At 40.0% G+C, this 20,133-nt stretch overlaps 1 protein-coding gene across 1 annotated transcript in view; it reads right to left on the bottom strand.

The window, feature by feature from the left end:
• Positions 1-20,133, bottom strand: part of AOPEP (aminopeptidase O (putative)) — a 597,182-nt gene that overhangs the window by 300,213 nt on the left and 276,836 nt on the right. The gene's annotated exons all lie outside the window — the stretch shown is intronic.

The raw sequence follows: 20,133 nt of genomic DNA, 5'->3' as shown, positions 1-20,133 counted from the left end.
AGTATATAATAAATTATCTTGCAGTGTTTAATTTTTTCTGTATTTTATCAGTTTGTTGTTTTTTTGTTTTGTTTTTTAAAAAAAGCAAACCTGTCATTGGGAACTAGACGATAGACTGGTAAACACAAATAGCAAAGCACTTAAAAGATGCCCTTACATACCACCAAAATTGTAGCACCTACTCCTCAGCATGCTTCTAAATTAAATTTCAGCTTCAGTTTTAGCTCACAATTAGAAATGATGTTGGGCATCCCCCAAACTCATCTCTAACTAAGGACGCTCAAGCGTGTGTGTGTGTTTGTGGAAAGGGGTTGCATGCCTGGGTTCTAACTTAAAAATGAGGCAAACATTTGCACACTTACATTACGTGACAAATGTGCACGGCTGGGAAGTCCGTATAAACGAATCCAGTAGGTATCCCTACTACCTCTTAAGTATGCGTTATAGCAGAATGTCTTGGAGATTTAAAGCTCGCATTATTAACCACTTCAATACCGGGCACTTTTACCCTGTTCCTGCTCAGGCCAATTTTCAGTTTTCAGCACTCTCACACTTTGAATGACAATTTCACAGTCATGCAACACTGTACCCAAACTAAATGTTTATCATTTTGCTCACACAACTAGAGCATTCTTTTGGTGGTATTTAATCACCACTTTTTTTTTTTGTTGTTACAAAAAAAAAAAAAATTGACCCCCCCCCCAGTTTTTCTTTATTTTGCAAATAAATAACTGTTTTTCATAAATTTCAGTCAAAATGTATACTGCTAGATTTCCTTGGTGAAAATAACCCAAATCAGCATTTATTTATTCTGTAGGAAAGTCAACAAACTTTGGTATATACTTTATCTGAAAATCGATCAGTCCTGATGTACTGATGGCCTATCTCATTTCTTGAGGCCCAAAAATGTCAGGATAGTACAGATATCCCCCAAATTACCCATTTTTGGAAAGTAGACAGTCTGCGGTATTTAGTAAGAGGCATGGTGAGTTTCTTGACATTGTAATTTTTGGGAAAATGAAGAAATTAAAAAAAAAATTACCATTTAGTGCAGTGCAGCATCATCACATAACTGGTGTGGTGGTGACTAGAAACACTGACTGATGACCATGTGGACAAAAATATAAATTGTTTTATTACTTATTTTTTAATAAAACACTGTGACCAGAGTAATGTAATGTTACCATAGTGTTCAGTATTTTTATTAATTTATTTTTTTTACACATTATGATTGCTTATAGCAGTGAATTTCACTGCTGTAGGCAAGCATTTAACTGAATGAAATTGATTCATTCAGTGCTTTTGGTTGTGATTAGCTGTGATTGAGCACAGCTGATCACATGACACAGAGGGGCTGTGATTGGCCCAGTCTGTACCATGTGATTACTGTGACCAATCACAGTTGGCAACACAATTGTATGCAATGGATGGCATGAAAGGAAGCCATTCATTGTTTACAATTTGCTGTGACCAATCAGGTCACATGGTGCCAGCAACAGGTTGGTACACAGATCATCATCGGCTGTGTCGGTGACAATTCTCACCACAGCACAGCCCTGGGGGCATGCACAAAGTGACATCTAGGAGGACATCATATAACATCCACCCGGATCGATGAAAGTCCCATTCGGCAGTCACTTTTTTATTGGCCGGGGAACTTGTTAAACATTTCATTATAATTTTTTTTTTAAAAAAAACAAGAAGGTACTTCATTGAAAAATATAATTTCCATCTAATATTCAAAGAGAATATTCATCTCATAGCTACCACACTTAGAGCATAAGCACAAAGAAGCATCCCATAGTGCTGGTGTAATCATCTGGTACTAACAGAAATGAGGGAGTGTAGGATTCCCCCAAAGAGGTTGGGCTGGAGAGGTATGGTCAGGTTGAAGAAATCGTCTTCTAGCCAAAGCCCAAATTTGCAAAGTAGCCTGCGTCGGTCCAGGAATAGTGTCATAAGCCCTACATCCCCGATAAGGAATATTATGGAGATCTGCAAGAGATCCCAGACAGGCCGCTTCCAAGCAGACAACAGCATTGGACCTAAAGATCCCAAATCACCAATAAACAGACACCAGCATCGCTGCCCAATAGCAAGTTTGAAAGTTTGGGAGGGCAAAAACCCCCATATCAAGGGAGTTGCAGGGTGGATTTCGCGAGGCAGGGTAGGGCACACAGGAATCCATTTCCCTATAGAAAGATACAGGGATTCAAATTGGGCAGTTTTGAATGAGATAATTGAACTTAGGCAGGATCATCATCTTCAATAACTTAATACGTCCTATCAAATTCAAAGGAAGAGCTGACTGAGTCTGACACCGCTCTCGCAGGAGGGACAGAAGGGGGAGAAGGATATGACCAAAGAAATGGGTCACATCCCTGGTCACCTGGTCTCCTAAGTAGCGGAATTCCTCTACCCAGGAAAGCTGGGTGGAAGTGGCCCCAACACGGGCATTGTCGTCTAGGGCAAAAAGCAGTGACTTACCCCCCAAAAAAGCTTTCTAAATTTAAAGCGTTAGTAAAGTCCTTTTATTGATTTATACCTACAGGAAAGCCTAAAGCTTACCTGTAGGTACAGTAAATATCTCCTAAACGTGCACCATTTAGGAGATATTTACTTTAGCTGCGCCGGAGAAGTCACCGGCGCATGTGTACTGCACTCAAAATGGACAGCATACTGTCTATTGAGAGACTGGTGCAGTGGCCTTGACGTCATTGTGGATCAGCCATTCAAACAGCTGGAGCCCGCAAACCCAAAAAGAAGACCAGGTGAAGATGGAAGCCCTGTCAGTAGTGACAGTGTGCCACTGGAGGGCCTCATTTTAAAGTAGGTTTTTCATAATATGCTAGTATGCTCTTAACTTGCAGGTGACTTTTTTTTTGTGGTTTACTACCACTGTAATGTGCTATTCATGTGTTGTATTCATTACCATAATGAGAAGAGCTTAGCTGACTTCCAATATCACAATAAAATAAATGCTACATTCACTTTTTTTTTTTTTTATAAAGTACAGCTTGCCTATATACCAATATATTTTTAATTTAGGTACCTGCCTTACAGAAATGAAAAAGCTTTCTCTATATTCTAGGGCAGGCCTTTCCTCATCCTTCAGGTTCTTCTATAGAAAACCTCTCCATCACTTCCTGGTATCTGTCCTGCAGCACGCCAAAACTGTCATCCTCAGCACCTGTGTTCAAACACACCCCCCTCCTGCCCACTGCTCTCCTGCTCCAGAAAACCCACCCACCACTACAGGAGATAGCTTCTGCCCACCTCTACAGTGTCCGTCGACACCTCCAGTGCTGATGTATTGTACTTTGTGTGCCTGATTGCATGAAAACACGGCCACCACTGTCAGTGTATGTAGAATCCTAGCACTGCTGATGGATATTTGTCTCTCCCACTGCTCCAGGCTCTAGCCTTATGTCTTTCAGGCAGTATATGTTCCCATCCACTGCTCCCGCCATCAGAAATTCTGCCAGAGCTGTCAAATTGTGCTAATCCTGATTTCTGCTCCATTTCATTTGTTCCTTGTTCTCCACTCAGCTCTCTTTTATTGCATCCTTACAGTTCAGCTTGGACCAATGTAAGTATACATATTCCATACCCGTGGGACAAACTGTGAAAGTGGAGAATCACTATAGTCTGCACTACTACAGTGAATACCATGGTCTCCCGGTCCTGTGCCTCTGCACGGCTGACACTCCTAGAATATCTTAAAATGTTTTCAATGAATACAAGGCATTCTCTGATTGGACAAAGTGGAGAGGCAGGGTTGTGATGTTAAGATCTCCACTTTCTCCAATCACAGAACACCTTGTAATCATAAAAAAAAAATACTAAGCATTTTGCAAAAGGTGGCTGTGCCAAACAAATGACCCAGTGTTCACAAATCACAGGACCCAAAAGACCTACCACTACAGTGATTCTCTGCTTCCACAGTGGTCCCACAGTTTTTGAATCTGTATACGTTAACTAGTCCAAGCCTGACCAATTTAACTCTGCAACAAAAAACATATTTGGGAATCAACCTTAATGATACCAAAGAAAACTTCTAAAAGGGTTTTATACTACAAAACCAAGGTTTAACTTCTTTACTGAACAAGTAACAGCAAAAAGACAATTCAAAATAAATGCTTTACTAACAAGAAAATGGATCCATAATAAAATTACAACAATAGATGTGAGATCTGTGTAATTTGTCTAATTGCTATTTCTGAGAATAGGCAGAATTGTCTTCCCTACAGAAAAGCTGTAGATTTAACAACAATGTCTATATGGTTTTTCCTGGCAGATTTGTTTACAGTTCTAAACATAACCTATATAAAATTTGCCTTAGTTGCTATAGGTGGGAGGATGCAAGAGAGACAGTGATTCTCTTTCACTTAGTCTTCTGCTCGTCTCTCCCCTCCCCTTCTTGTTCCTGACACACAGGTTCCAGTTTTTGTAATTCTCCCACATATGTATAACTGTTGGACATTATACGCAGTAAGTATGATGCACATAATTGTATTAAATTTCCAGTAATTTCTCAAGGCATCAGTCAGTTCTTTCAATTCTGTCCTTTCATTTTCTGCAGAAAGCAACTCAGTCAATACAGAACATAATTTGTTAAACCATGTTCTACAAACTCAAAGTTAAAGGTCAGTTAAAATTGGGTAAGATCAGAAATGTACAGAATATGGAGCAAACAGCCTACCAGATCACTTCCTAAGTGAATAATTCAGGCAGAGATGTAGTGAATCAATCCACCTAACTCCTATTTGTATTTATTCTGGTGGTCTGGGAACCTCATTCAGGCCTTGTTTTCATGGAGAAATGCAGGTTGCTTTTAGATACATAAAGCCTACATTTGATATCAGTTTCAGACACTTCTAAAATCATTCATGACAGGTGCATTTGATTTTGTCTTCTCCCTATCTGGAAAACCGAGTTCGTGCTCAAAGAAATACTCATGCATGCAGAACTATCCTCAGAACCAGAATGCACTTGCTCATGAGCATTAGCGTGTCCAACTCCAGTACACGTCAGTGTATAGTGTGGAGTCCATTAAAACATGCAAATATATGGAAACACTACATGATTTGAAAGTAATGACATGTTTCGCATTGAAAGCGAAAGTGATGTAACATTCTTTTGCTTCCGCTGTGTGATGAGACACCTAGCCAACAGGTGGGAAGCCACGCTTTCGTCATTCAATGTGTGCGCTGCTAGTAATACGGAGTCATGTCAGAGCTTAAGGGGCTTTAAAGAGGAAAAATTATCGGTGGCCGCTTAGCTGGTGCCTCTGTGACTGAAGCCGGATAAAGAATCCCTCCAAGTGAAGGCTTCCCTCCTCTGGATGTAGTATGGAATTGGAAGCTGTGTCTCCCCTGCAAAGCTGTAGCTTTCACTGCTCCATTTGGAGATCATCTGGTCCATTAAAAAATAATACAAATCAAATGAAAAAATAAAGAGGGATATGTCTTATAAAACACCCCCATGTATTTAGATGAGGGCTTCTCCTCCGTGCTGGGGAAAGCTGGAGGGGCGCATGGTTGGAGCCTCTCCCGGTGAAGTGTCCGTCTCCTTCTTCTTCTGGGGGAGGGGGAAAGGTGGAGAGAGGGGTGACAACAGAGGAATGAGGGGGGAAAAAAGAGAGAGAAAGAGGAAGGGAGGACTACTTTACTTCCTAAGGGGGTGGGGAGGGCTCCCTCTTTATTTTTTCATTTGATTTGTATTATTTTTTAATGGACCGGATGATCTCCAAATGGAGCAGTGAAAGCTACAGCTTTGCAGGGGAGACACAGCTTCCAATTCCATACTACATCCAGAGGAGGGAAGCCTTCACTTGGAGGGATTCTTTATCCGGCTGATCTATCCTGATCCTAAGGAGGTCTTGTGAGCCCAGCAGACTATCGTTTGATGACATTCCTTCCAGAGGGAGATCGGTGTCTGTGGGATTTAATACACACATGCACATTTCCTATGCGCGGTCGGTGAGTGCGCATTTTCGCCATTTTTGGATTCCTCATAGCTGTGCCCACTTTTATATCATATTGATGAACTAAACGAACATTTGATAACATAATTTGGGATCGAACTTTTTAGATCGAATTTTACAGATCGATTTCTCTGCTTGTTGATTTTAGCGCTGAAGTTTATCCATTTTAATGCAGACTCATACTTGCCAACTTATAATGCAGGAGCAGTATTCCCAAACCACTCCCAGTAGGCTCCCTGCTGTTTCTCACATACATAGAGACACAAAGCTTCATTAAAAGTATGTTTTTCACATCTACCAATTAGATTCTAACCGTAAACCAAAAATTGGCTTGTAATACATATAGCAGAGAGTTACACATCACCAACCTGGCCACAAAGCACATGATGAGCTGTATAAATCTTTCACCATCTTTCTGCACTTTTACCGATTTGCAACATACGGTGGTAGACAAGTGGTTAAGGAATATGTTCCATATTAAAAAGCTTGAATTGGTTCTAAAGGCAGAAGTTTTTTTTTACCTTATTGCATTCTATGTATTAAAATGAAAAAGCCTTCTGGGTGCAGCTCCCCCTCTTATACTTACCTGAGCTCTATCTCGATCCACTGATGTGCATGAGAGAAGCAGTTCTTCAGTGTCTCTCTCTCCTCACTGGCTCACACAGCAGTGGGAGCCATTGACACCTGCTGCTGTCAATCACAGCTAGTGAGCCAATGAATAGAGAGCAGGGGGGGCCGAAGCCAAGATGTGTTCTGTGTGTGATTGGATAATGTCCATTCACAGGAGTGCGGCTCTGTAGTGAGCCTGCTCGAGTGCCCCCATAGCAAGGCATGCTATTGGGGACACTCAGAAGAGGGGCGGAGTCAGTATCATCAGTAGAGGACCAAAAAAGAAGACGATCTGGGCTGCTCTATGCAAAACCCCTGCACAGAGCAGGTAAGTATGCCATGTTTGTTATTTTTATTTTTTAATTAGAACCTTTAGAATCACTTTAACTGCTAAATGAAAAGTATAACAAAAATATCTGATTAGGATTATTTTTTATTGTTAGATGAATATACAGATTCAGTGTAATATTTACCCTGTAGGATAGCTTAAATAACTACCAAATCAGATTAATATAGGACGAACAAGCCTAAAAAAAATGATTTACCTTTCCTGATTTAGGCTCCATGCATACTAGCTCAAAAAACCCCAGAAAAGCCGCTGGTAATAGCGCTTTTTAGTAGCGTTTAGGAGCGTTAGCGTTTTATTAGCATTTTTACTGTACAGGTAGGGAAAAAAGCTGTTAAGAGCATTTTAGTAGAGTTTAGGAGCATTCTGCTTTTTTTCTGCTGGCAAATTGCTCCCAAAAATGCAAACAGAACCTTTTTTTATGCTCCTAGAAGCGGAAGCTTGAAGAACGCTTCTAACCTACAATAATGTGCATGCACACGTAGGATAACACCATTTGCTTCTAGGGGCAGAAAAAAAATGCTCATAACTAGCTGCTAGGAGCTTAAAAAAAAGCTAGTGTGCAAGGACCCCAAGCCAAAACCCCCTTCATTTGTGTCCCCATGATCACCCTCCAAAATAATGAAACAGTAGGCACTAGGTGTGGTCAGGAGCTAATAGAAAAGCTACAGGTTTGTTAATCAGCAGTGAGTATGCGAATAGCCACACCCCCTGTGACATTTTTTCATCCCACTGTAGTGCAGGCAGGAATTCAGAGCAAGAATGGCAGCTCTCTGAATTCAAGAGCACTGCAGCATTGCTGCCACGCCATCACAGGAAGCTGCATTAGTTGGACTCACTGGCAGGATCAACAGTCATTTTTGGGATGACTTTGCTGCGGGGGCTATGTGAAAACTGTAAGTGCAGATGCACTTATAATGAAGTACTGCAGCACATATTTCTTTATAAAGTAGGTCATAGTTCTAGTTTGATTATCTCATTTAGATTTTCTTCTGTTAACAAAGAATTTTAGCCACACTGTTCAATAGGTGAAGATAAAGAGCTTAGCACAGTATAAAAATAATCTGCTTCATTTGGTTAAGCAGATTATTTTTATTTGGACTAACTAGAATTCTTTACATAGATAAATTAGTTAAAACTGGTCAATTTACACCAAACTGCTAATCTGCTAATTTAAAGTGTTACTAAACCCAGGACCCTGCATTCACAATATCTGGTCTCCCACAGTACAGCATATAGAAATGCAATTATTTCATCAGCAGTTAGCACTATCTTATGACTTCTATTAGTGTCCAACAGAGCACTGGTAAAAGCTTGTAGGAGGAGTTTTCATTCTCCCCTGATTGTCCTATAAGGCTACAGGATCCCTGACCCTCTGTCTAAACAGCTCTGATTGGTCCTGGGCTGATCACATGCACCTTTACAAAGAAAAAAAATTCTCTAGCCATACACACCAAACTGAGCATCTGCAGCTTGCCCCCAAGGCTTTATTCTAACAGCAGGTAGATTGGGAACTGTGGAAGATGGAGAGGATCAGATAAGACAGAATTAAACATCCTTTTTACACAATGCAGAGGATTAATCCCTTAGGTTGCACAGTGAGTATAACAAGCATGCGTTTTTACTTTTATTTTACTGTTGTTGGTTTAGTAACACTTTAAGTCAACAGGCTAGAAACATGTTAAATTGCCCTGGAGTGGAGGGGGGCATATAACATGGAGTATTATTAAGAGAATACATAAATAAAAAAGACACTCACATCAAAGTGAATGGAGAGTGGTTTTCTACAAGCTATATTATTTCCTATTAGGGTTAGTTTTGGAAAAAAAATCTGTAAAGTGTTTTTTTCCTTTATTTACTTAAAGTCCCTAATAAAGTAAATTAAGTCTTTGCACTTTATTCATATTGGTTGTCAGCAGATGCCATCAAATGTCTAGATGTTATGACATGACCCTTTCACTCATCAGAGCAGATATAATGCAGTAAGCTATACAAAAAACAGGATTCACAAAAGCTTTGAAAGCATGCTAAGAAATATATCCAGACATTATTATACTACCCTTTAAGGCTCAGCACCCACTGACATTGTTGGCATGCAGTGAGTGTGCAAATCAACACCCTGCCAAGTGCTTACAACACAAGATTGTAAGCTCCAAGGAGCAAGGCCCTCCTAACCCTCCTGTATTGAACTGTATTGTTGCTGTATTATCTCCCGTTATATTGTAAAGCGCTGAGCAAACTGTTGGCGCTATATAAATCCTGTATAATAATAAGTTTGATCAGCAAATAAATGTGACAGTAAATATGTAGGCAACCAACAGCATAGCATATTTTAAGGGGAAACATCTACAGCATTCCAAGGCTGCCAACCGCTTACAACTGATAATTCTCCATCCAACAGCCTCTATTCAAAATAATTGGTGAAGTTAGCAAGTGGTTAGAAGGTGATTTTTGGAGTATTTAAAATGGTTGTCTGAGCATTTTGCAAGTAATAGGCATACGTTCTGACTGCTTTTTAATTGCTGATCAAACACTGTACGCATTTGGCAAATGAGCAAACCACCTGTGAAAATGTAACTTTAAAACAGGATGATAACAAAAGCTGATCAGTAATCACAAATATTTGCTTTGTTAAAACACAGAATCCTACAGCTACTGCTATAGACATTGAAGGCTTTGTTCTTATGAAATAAGATGTATTAACAAGGTGTGGGAGTCTCCGTGCCTTCAAATATCTTCCATCTTATTTCACAATAAAATCTAAAGCCAGGGAAAAGCTTGGGATCGAAGTCACTGCTCTGCACACATCCTGCATCCTGAACTGATTCTCATAACGTTTGACTTTTAAAAACTATTTTAAATGCTGGAAAATGAACACTACTTCCAGGTAATCACGTGCTCTGAGCCTTTCTTACTGAGCCAAGGCAGAAAAAAAATGAAGAAAGTTCTTACTTTTCAAGCCAAATCCTATAAACAGAAACATTCAGGCTTGGCATTATTGTTAACCCACTGGCAGCATAACAAGTGTTTAACTTGCAAATAAAAATAGAAAATCTCGGCTGAATCAGTTTTTGGTACTTCATCACACCCAAACATTCCTTGAAACTAAAATACACACTGCTTGAGTGATGGAATATCACTAACACGGTATACTGAAAAAAAAAAATTAAGAGCTTAACGAAAAATGTGTCAGTAAATAGTAACAGTAACAGACGAAGGGACTACACCTCTCCCAGATGACATGTTGATGGTAGGACTGTGAGCACAAAGATGTGTGCTGTAAAGAATAGATGTGGAATTGAGGGTGTCTTACAAGTGTCACTTAGGACCCCCATTGTGGAGAAAATGTTACAGGAAAACTGAGGAAAAATGGCCTCATTTGCAGAACTGTATCCCATTTTTCAGCTAGAACTTGGCGGAACTCAGTTCCACTACCTCTGGCTCTGTCCCTCTGCTCCTTTCTCATTACTATTACTTGTGAACACAGAAGTATGGCTTCTGGGTTTACAAGTGACAGCTTGGCTCCCAATGGCTCCCACAGATCTGATCTCCTGAGTGGCTTCCACTGAGTGCAGGATGGAGCCAAGGGCGGTGCAGATGCCGAGCAGACGTTGACACCCCCACTGGATGATCTCCCTGGAAGTGGGAGAGGCAGATCCACCTACAGAGTGCAGGGGGGGGGGGTAATACAGCTGGCCTGGGTGCTTCAGCTTAATACAGCAACAAAAGTAAGACACATGGAAGATGATGAAGCTTTTAAGGAGGTGGGAAGAAGATGGGGACAGTACGGGGGGAGGATAGGTTGCATGCAGAGGTCAGAACTGAAGAGGGGTGAGTGTGAGATGTGGATGGGGGATACACAGGTAAGCAGCTGTGAAAGAAGGCTGAACTCTACACTCTGTGTAGTGCACCCCTGAACTCTGCACTATGTACGTAACACACCCTTGAACTCTGCACTCTGAGTATAACTTCCCCCTGAACACTGCACTCTGTACATAATGCACTCTTGGTATTTAATGCCCTTTAAGACCCTTCCACTGTTAATGAAATCTGATCATACCCACTATTTGATGCAGTTTGAAGGGTGTGTGGTGGTGGGAGGGTTTTTTTTGGGGGGTCGTGGTTGAGTTCCTGCACCTCTTTTGTGAGAAAAAAAGGCCTGATCACACCCTTTAAGGTACAGCACTGATAACAATTATTAATATAGCTATTCTTTTGAATGGCTAAGTGGTTAGGTTGTTAGTTCGAATCCCAACCATGGCACTGCCTGGAGTATGCATGTTCTCCCTGTACCTGTGTGGATTTCCTCCCACACTCCAAAGACATGCTGGTAGGTTAATTGGGTCCTGTTCCTGGTATGTGTATGTATACATGCGCATTAGAGACCTTAGACTGTACGATCCTTGAGGACAGGAACTAATGTGAATGTACAATATACAGTGCTCAGCATAAATGAGTAAAAGTAAGATTTAAACCACTTGCTCTCCTGAGTATTTACGCCCCCCCCCCGACCAGGACATTTTTTGCGTTATGGCGCTACGTTACTTTAGCTGACAATTGCGCGGTCATGCAACGCTGCACCCCAATGATGTTTACTGCCTTTTTGTCCAATAACTTGAGTTTTCATTTGGTGGTATTTGATCACCTGTGCATTTTTAATTTTTTTGCGCTATAAAAAAAACAGACCGACAATTTTGAGAAAAAAAACAATATTTTGGATATTTCGCTTTTTTGCTATTAAACATGTTTTTTAAAAAATTAAATTTTGTCATAAATTTAGGCCAAAATGTATTCTGCTGCATGTCTTTGCTACAAAAAAATCCCAATATGTGTAAATTAATTGGTTTACGTGAAAGTTATAGTGTTTACAAATGGCAGTATATATACTGTGATTTTTTTTAAGAATTTTTACTAGTAATGGCGACGATCAGTGACTTATAGCGGGACTGCGGTGGGCATTCTGACACTGGGGGGAACTGACTTGGTGTCACAGACATCCCCAGTGACACCTATACAGTGATCAGTGCTAAAAACAAAAAAGAACTGACACTGTAATAATGGCACTGGGCAGGAAAGGGTTAACATGATGGTGAACAAAGGGTTAACTGTGTGCTGTTTCTCAGAAAGCACACTGCTTTGCATGGCTATGTTCTGCCCAGCCATCCAAAGCAATGTGCATGAGCTGACAGGGAGGAGAACTGTTTTGTTTATAAACAGTTCTCCTCCCTGTCGGAGATGCTTGGCAATCACCGGGCGCTGGCGAGTAATCACCAGCCGGGCCCTGGTGATTGACAGCCATGGCCGCGAATGGCGGCGTGGGTAGGGCGCACATCCCCTACGTGGAAATGCAAAATCACGTAAATATATATATATATATATATATAGGTTAATATATATATGATTTTGCGCACCCGTGCTGTCCTGTAGCAGTATGTCTGCTATAGGGTGGTCGGGAAGCCGTTAATCAATATCTCTATGAACACTAGAACAATTTCCAAAATTTTGACAAAACTGAGTTTTATAGAACATTTGTTTAGCTCAGTGTTTCTCAACTCCAGTCCTCATGGACCCCCAACAGGTCATGTTTTCAGGATTTCCATTATTTTGCACAGGTGATTTGATCAGTTTCACTGCCTTAGTAATTACCACAGCTGTTTCATCTGAGGGAAATCCTGAAAACATGACCTGTTGGGGGTCCATGAGGACTGGAGTTGAGAAACACTGGTTTAGCTCAATATTATAATTTAAATTGCAAAACCTTTAGTTTTACTCAAATTAGTTGATGCAAAAATGAATACACCCCACACAGCAAAAATTACTCCATTTTTTTATGACCTCCATGATTTGTAAGGACAGTACAAAGTCTTTTAGGCATGGAATGAACAAGTTGGCGACATATTGTAACATCTATCTTTTTCCGTTCTTCATGAACGACTTTTAGAGCCTGGATGCTGAATGGAGAGTGATGCTCAACTTGTCTCTTTAGAATTCCAAATAGGTGTTTGACTAGGTTCATATCATACTTGGCCACTGAATCACTTTCACCCTGTTCTTCTTCAGAAATTCAACACTGGCCTTAGATGTGTGTTTTGGATCATTGTCATGTTGAAAAAATGCACGACGACCAAGGGTACGGAGTGATGGTAGCACCTTCTCTTTCAATACAGAGCAGTACATCTGTGAATTCATGATACCATCAATGAAATGCAGCTCCCCGACACCAGGAGCACTCATGCAGCCTCACAGAAGGACACTGCCACCACCATGTTTCACTGTAGGCACCATTCCTTTTTTTTTGTACTCACTTTTGTGACACCATACAGTTTTGAAGCCATCAGTTCCAAAAACATTTATCTTGGTCTCTTCACTTCACAGTACAGAGTCCCAGTGGTCTTTTTCTGCATGGGCCCTGGCAAATTCTACACAGGCTTTTTTGTGCATGGGCTTTAGCAGAGGCTTCCTTCGAGGACGACATCCATGCATGCCATTCCTCTGCAGTGCATATTGTGTCACGGGAAACAATCGCCCCAGTTTGGCTTCCTACTTCTTTAGCTAACTGCAGTGAACTTGCATGGCAATTTTCTCCAACCCTTCTCATCAGAAGACGCTCCTGTAGAGGTGTTAACTTTCATGGACAGCCTGGACATCTCTTTAGGATGGTTGCAGTTCCATCTTTGTTAAATTTTTGTATCACGTTTGCTACAGTATTCTGACTGATGAATAAAGCTTTGCTGATCTTCTTGTAGCCTTCACCTTTCTTTTGTAAAGAAATTATTTTATTTCTCAGGCCTTGTGACATTTCTCTTCCATGTGGCTTCCAAGTAACGCCCTTTTATAATCAGCTGTCTGCTGGACACCTGTTTAATGAATAATTAGACTCACCTGTAGTTGAATTCTTGTTAATTAGGTTTTGTTATCTTAAAATTGAGCTTTGCTCCCAAGACTTTTGACATTGGGGTGTATTCATTTTGCAACATGGTCTTGAATGAATTTGTTAGGAAAAATACTTTTTTGTTTGAGCAAATTAACAAATCTGGTTTGCAATCAATGGCCTGGATTTGTGGGAGTATTTTGTAGTATAGTGTCCCATAGAAATGTTGATTCTGAAAGGAAAGTAAAGGTTTTCTGACAAATCTGTTGGGGTGTACTCATTTATGCTGAGCACTGTATATGTAAAGTGCTGTGTAAATTGGCAGCGCTATACAAGTACCTATAATAAATAATGTCTCCGACATAATAAGTAATCCATTATTTTGCTTCTTTAAAAATGAGAAATTGTCACCTAGTCCATTTACTCTCTCTCTCTCTTGTGGCTGCCGCTGCAAAATACATGGTGTTTCCCCCAATATAAGGGAAGCAATGGTGCCGACTGCAATGGAGGAAGCAGTGGTGGAGGGAATGCTGGAGAGGTGAGTATGTGGTCTTGGGTGGGCTTTACACATATATCGCCACTTTGCTCTGAATGGGCAATGTGACAATGTCTCTTTAAAGTGGTTCTAAAGTCATGTATTTCCTGCATTAAAGTAAAACATGTCCCACTACCTGTTCTATCTACACGCATCCCTAAATAATTACCTGGCTCCTGTCCAGGGGTGGACTGACCATTCGAGCACTCGGGCACTGCCCGAGGGCCCGGGGTCAGTAGGAGGCCCCATGAGATGCCCCTGGTACCTTTCATTGGCTTTTTCGTAGGCTTTTTTGGGTGTTGGCGAGGCCCCATGATCCCCTATTGCCTGGGGGCCCCATGAGTTGTCAGTCCGCTCCTGCTCCTGTCCCAGCTCCAGCACTGGTGATGGTAATGGTGGTTGTATTTACTGCCAGTCTCCTGATCTGGGAATAGACCAGAAACTTTAGGAATGTATGCCTGCCATAGTAATAGGTTCTTATACTGGTGGTAATTAGATCTACCTGAATTTGGCATTTGTCCTTAATGTTATTTAAACTTGCTTGCCTGAATTAGGGGCAGGTAGTTCCAGACTATTGCCAGAAAATGGTTGTTAAATTTTTATTGAATTACCCTGACTGTGTATTGCGCAGCATTATTGCTGTTTACCGACTGAATAAGTGAAACAGCCTTAAATATATCTAGTATTAGGAAATAATGTCTGGATATTTTAGCTCTGACATATTTACAAAACAGATGTCACACTTTTACAGAAAAATACACTGAAATAAAAGCACGTGAGCTACTGGCAGGAAGAAATGTACATTCAATAGCCCTAAGTGCACTTCAATTGTTATTATAATGTCACGGGTTCACTTTTTTTTAGTGAGATTTAATTTTATTGTGTGCTCTTTTGGCAAATTTAGAAGCAACCCCAAATTTAAATACCGAATATAAAATGTATTTGATGAGAGAAAGAAAGGCTTGAAAGATTTTAGTGGATAGGAAAACATGAGGTTGCCAGGCAAATGCAAATAAAAAGTTATCAGACAATTGAGGACTCTTTAGCAAAGGTGAAAATACAATAAACTGAAGAAGTGAATGCACATACTGAAGCTGCAGCTGGTATAAATCCACCCCTTTATATGTTCAGAACTGCCATAACAGTCTATAAGCAGGAGTATAGGAAACAGAAGGAGACAAACCAATGGATGCTTGAAGCCTGACATTGTGTATGTGACTCACTTTCAGTTGTAAACAGGAGAAGACAGCACATGACATCTTAATGCAGACTCAAAGGGATCCTTTACCGAAAATAGATAAACTATCAATATTTTTCTCATAAACCCATCCAGATATATTTAAACACAATCATAAAAGAGATTAAAGTGACTTGTAATCTCTTAAAATGAATATATAAGTACTTCATAAAGACTATTGGGCTGATTTACTAAAGGTGTTGAGAATTGTTACACTACAAAACGTGTAACTATTCACTTCAATTATCCAGTCATGTGCAGATGAAATAATTACACAGGAATTTGCTTTTAACATGATTGGGTAACTGAAGTGAATGTTCACAATGTATTTATTTATTTTGTGAGAAGAGTATCAACTTCTTTAGTAAATCAGCCCCTATTCAGCGGTAAAATAAGTAAGGAACACGTCACCATTTTTCTCAGTAAATACAGCTGTGTTCAAAATAATAGCAGTCAGACATCACTAACCTGATCAATCACTGTTTTTGGAAAAATGATATTTCTACATGGCAAATAATTTACTAGCAGGTGTAGTAGAGTAATAGAAATCCAACAGACCCAACAGTCATGACATGCATGCTGCTGATTCTGTGTAATTGAATCACTAATTGAAAGGGGCATGTTCAAAATAATAGCAGTGTGGAGTTCTATTAGTCAGGTCATTAATTCTTTGAAAAACAGGTGGCAATTTTTGCCCTTATTTAAGGAAGGAAGGCAGCAAATGTTGTACATGCTGGTTACAGTGCATTTCTCTCTGAAATTCTGAGGAAAATGGGTCGTTCCAGACATTGTTCAGAAGAACAGCGTACCTTGATTAAAAAGTTGATTGGAGAGGGGAAAACATATAAAGAAGTGTAGAAAATGATAGGCTGCTCAGCTAAAATGATTGCAAATGCTTTAAAATGGCAACCAAAACCTGAAAGACGTGGAAGAAAGTGAAAAAATACCATTCAAATGGATAGAATAGCCAAAATGGCAAGGACTCAGCCAACAATCAGCTCCAGGAAGATCAAAGAAGGTCTAAAGTTACCTGTGAATACTGTTACAATTAGAAGACGCCTATGTAAAGCCAAGCTATCTGCAAGAAGCCCCGCAAAGTCCCACTGTTGAAAAAAAGACATGCTGAAGAGGTTACAATTTGCCAAAGAGCACATTGACTGGCCTAAAGAGAAATGGCGCAACATTTTGTGGACTGATGAAAGTAAGATTGTTCTTTTTGAGTCTAGTGGCTGGAGACAGTTTGTCAGACGACCCCCAAACACTGAATTCAAGCCACAGTACACTGTGAAGACAGTGAAGCATGGTTGCGCAAGCATCATGATATGGGGATGTTTCTCATACTATGGTGTTGGGCCTATTTATCGCATACCAGGGATCATGGATCAGTTACAGAATACATCAGAATACTTGAAGAGGTCATGCTGCCTTATGCTGAAGAGGAAATGCCCTTGAAATGGGTGTTCCAACAAGACAATGACCCCAAACACACCAGTAAACGTGCAACATCTTGGTTCCAGACCAACAAGATTGACGTTATAGAGTGGCCAGCCCAATCCCCGGATCTTAATCCAATAGAAAACTTGTGGGGTGACATCAAAAATGCATTTTCTGAGGCAAAACCAAGAAATAGAGAAGAACTGTGGAATGTAGTCCAATCATCCTGGGCTGGAATACCTGTTCATAGGTGCCAGAAGTTGGTTGACTCCATGCAACACAGATGTACAGCAGTTCTCAGAAACAGTGCTTATACAACTAAATATTCATTAAGTGATTCAAAGGAAAGCAAAATCTTCAAACATTTTTCAGTTTATACAGTGAATGTTTGAGTTTGTAAAGAAGAATACAAACACTGCTATTTTTTTGAACAGTCTAATATTCACTTTTCTTCAATTTTTTTAGAGGAACAACACAAATGTTATATATTTTTCTTCATGTTTTGATTTGGAATAGAATGTGTAGTGTTCCCAATGCATTTGTGTGTATGGAAATAAAAGCTATTAGAAGGATTTTGAGCTTTATTCACTTTTTTCAACACACTGCTATTATTTTGAACACAACTGTATATTTCTAAAGGTGCTATTGACAAGAAATGTTCACCACATGTCAGTAACAACCCATGCAATCCATACATACAAAGAAACCAAAACAAATGGGCAACACAGTGGCTAAATGGTTAGCACTTCCGCCTGGCAGTACTAGGGTCGTTGGTTCAAATCCCAGCCATGGCACCACCTGCCTGGAGTTTGCCTGCGTGGGTTTCCTCCCACACTCCAAAGACATGCTGGTAGGGGATAATTGGATCCTGTCTAAATTGGCCCTAATATGTGTATGTATGAATGTAAGAAGTTAGGGACCTTAGATTGTACACCCCTTGATTGTTAGGGACTGATGAGAATGTACAATATATATATATGTGTAAAGCGCTGCGTAAATTGACGGCGCTATATAAGTACCTGAAATTAAATTAAAAATAAGTTCAGAAATTCAGTTATGTGTAATAAAATGGCATGACACAGGGAAAAAGTATTGAACATGCTAACTGAAATTTTTCGTACAAATTTATTCGTACAAAATCCTTTGTTGATAATGACAGCTTTAAGACGCCTCCTGTATGGAGAAACTAGTTGCATGATTTGCTCAGGTGTGATTTTGGCCCATTCTTCCACACAAACAGCCTTCAAATATATTTTATTTTATTTATTTTATTCTCTTGAAGGTTCTGTGGGCCTCTTCTATGAACTCTGATCTTTAGTTCTTTCCATAGATTTTTCTATTAGATTCAAGTCAGGTGATTGCCTGGGCCATTCTAGCAGCTTTCTTTCCTTTCTTTGAAACCAATTGAGAGTTTCCTTGGCTTTGTGTTTAGGATCATTGTCTTGCTGAAATGTCCACCCTTGTTTCATCTTCATCATCCTGGAAGATGGCTGCAGATTTTTATCAAGAACGTCTTGGTACATTTTTCCATTCATCCTTCCTTCAGTGATATGAAGTTTGTCAGTACCGTATGCTGAAAAAACAGCCTCACACCATGATGTTCCCACCTCCAAACTTCACTGTTGGCATGGTGTATTTGGGATGATGTGCAGTGCCATTGGACCTCCAAACATGGTGTGTATTATGACATCCAAAGAGTTCCATTTTGGTCTCATCTCACCAGACTATATTTTCCCAGTATTTCACAGGCTTGTCTAAATGTTGTGCAGCAAATTTTAAACGAGCTTCAATATGATTTTTCTTCATCAATGGAGTCTTGCATGGTGAGCGTGAATACAAGTCATGGCGGTTGATAGTATCACTTTTTGTTTTCTTTGAAACAATTGTACCTGCTAATTTCAGGTCTTTCTGAAGCTCTCCACAAGTGGCCCTTGGCTCTTGGACAACACTTCTGATACTTCTTTTTACTCCTCTATCAGAAATTAGCAAGGAGCACCTGGTTGTGGCCAGTTTATGGTGAAATTATGTTCTTTCCACTTTTGGATTATGGCCCCAACAGTGCTCACTGGAGCATTCAGAAGTGTACAAATCCTTCTGTAACCAATGCCATCGGTATGTTTTGCAACAAGAAGGCTGCAAAGGTCTTGAGAGAGCTCTTTGCTCCTACTCATCATGAGATGTTTCTTGTGTGATGCCTTGGTAATGAAACATCTGTTTATAGGCCATCAGTTGAGCCTGAACCAACAGATATTAATTTGCACTGACAAGGGCAGGATTGCTTTCTAATTACTGATGGATTTCAGCTGGTGTCTTGACTTTCCATGCCTTTTTGCACCTTCCCTTCTTCATGTGTTCAATATTTTTTCCCTGTGTCATTCCATTTTATTATACATAACTTAATTTCTGAACTTACTTGTTTTGGTTTCTTTATATGTATGGGTTACATGGGTTACATGGGTTTTTGTGGTGAAAATATCATGTCAATAGCACCTTTAGAAATAAATCTACTGAGAAAAATGGTGGTGTGTTCAATACTTATTTTACCCGCTTTATGTAATGTGCAGTAACCTGTAGTAACTAAAGATAATCTATTAACTGTTCTAACACATGATTAATATTTCATTCTGACTTCTGAAGCAAATTTTACCAGTAGGCTGGACAACATCTAGTTTGGGGGAACATGCCAATATATTGTTCTGTGATGTCATTAAAATGGGGAGCTTTTATATCCATGAAAGATTACCAAAAGAAATATTCTGCAAATACTGACCTTGCCAGTACTTTCTGAATGTGACTTCTAAGGCAAGGGTCTGCCTTCACTCTAATCGCATGATCAGTCTAAAGCTGGCTAGACATGGAGCGGATTTCACCTAATCAACTGGCCGAAATTCATTCCATGGGTGGTGCTGTCAGCACTCTCCCACCCAACAGCCTGCAACTTAAAAAAATGCAGGCGCAAGTCGAAAAAAAATGTCAGACAGTCAGCTCCTGCCTGAAATCATATGCATGCAACATTTAAATATGGCAGCTGGCTGTCAAAATACAATACCCACAGCAATAGATTCCTCCATCCACCGCAGTTTATGTGTGTATGGCCAGCTTTAGTGTTGTAAAA

Source organism: Staurois parvus, unplaced genomic scaffold (genome assembly GCF_062004578.1).
Source record: "Staurois parvus isolate SC_StPar_1 unplaced genomic scaffold, SC_StPar_1.0 ptg001432l, whole genome shotgun sequence".
In the NCBI taxonomy this organism is placed as follows: Eukaryota; Metazoa; Chordata; class Amphibia; order Anura; family Ranidae; genus Staurois; species Staurois parvus.
This window is presented reverse-complemented; position numbering and strand designations above follow the sequence as displayed.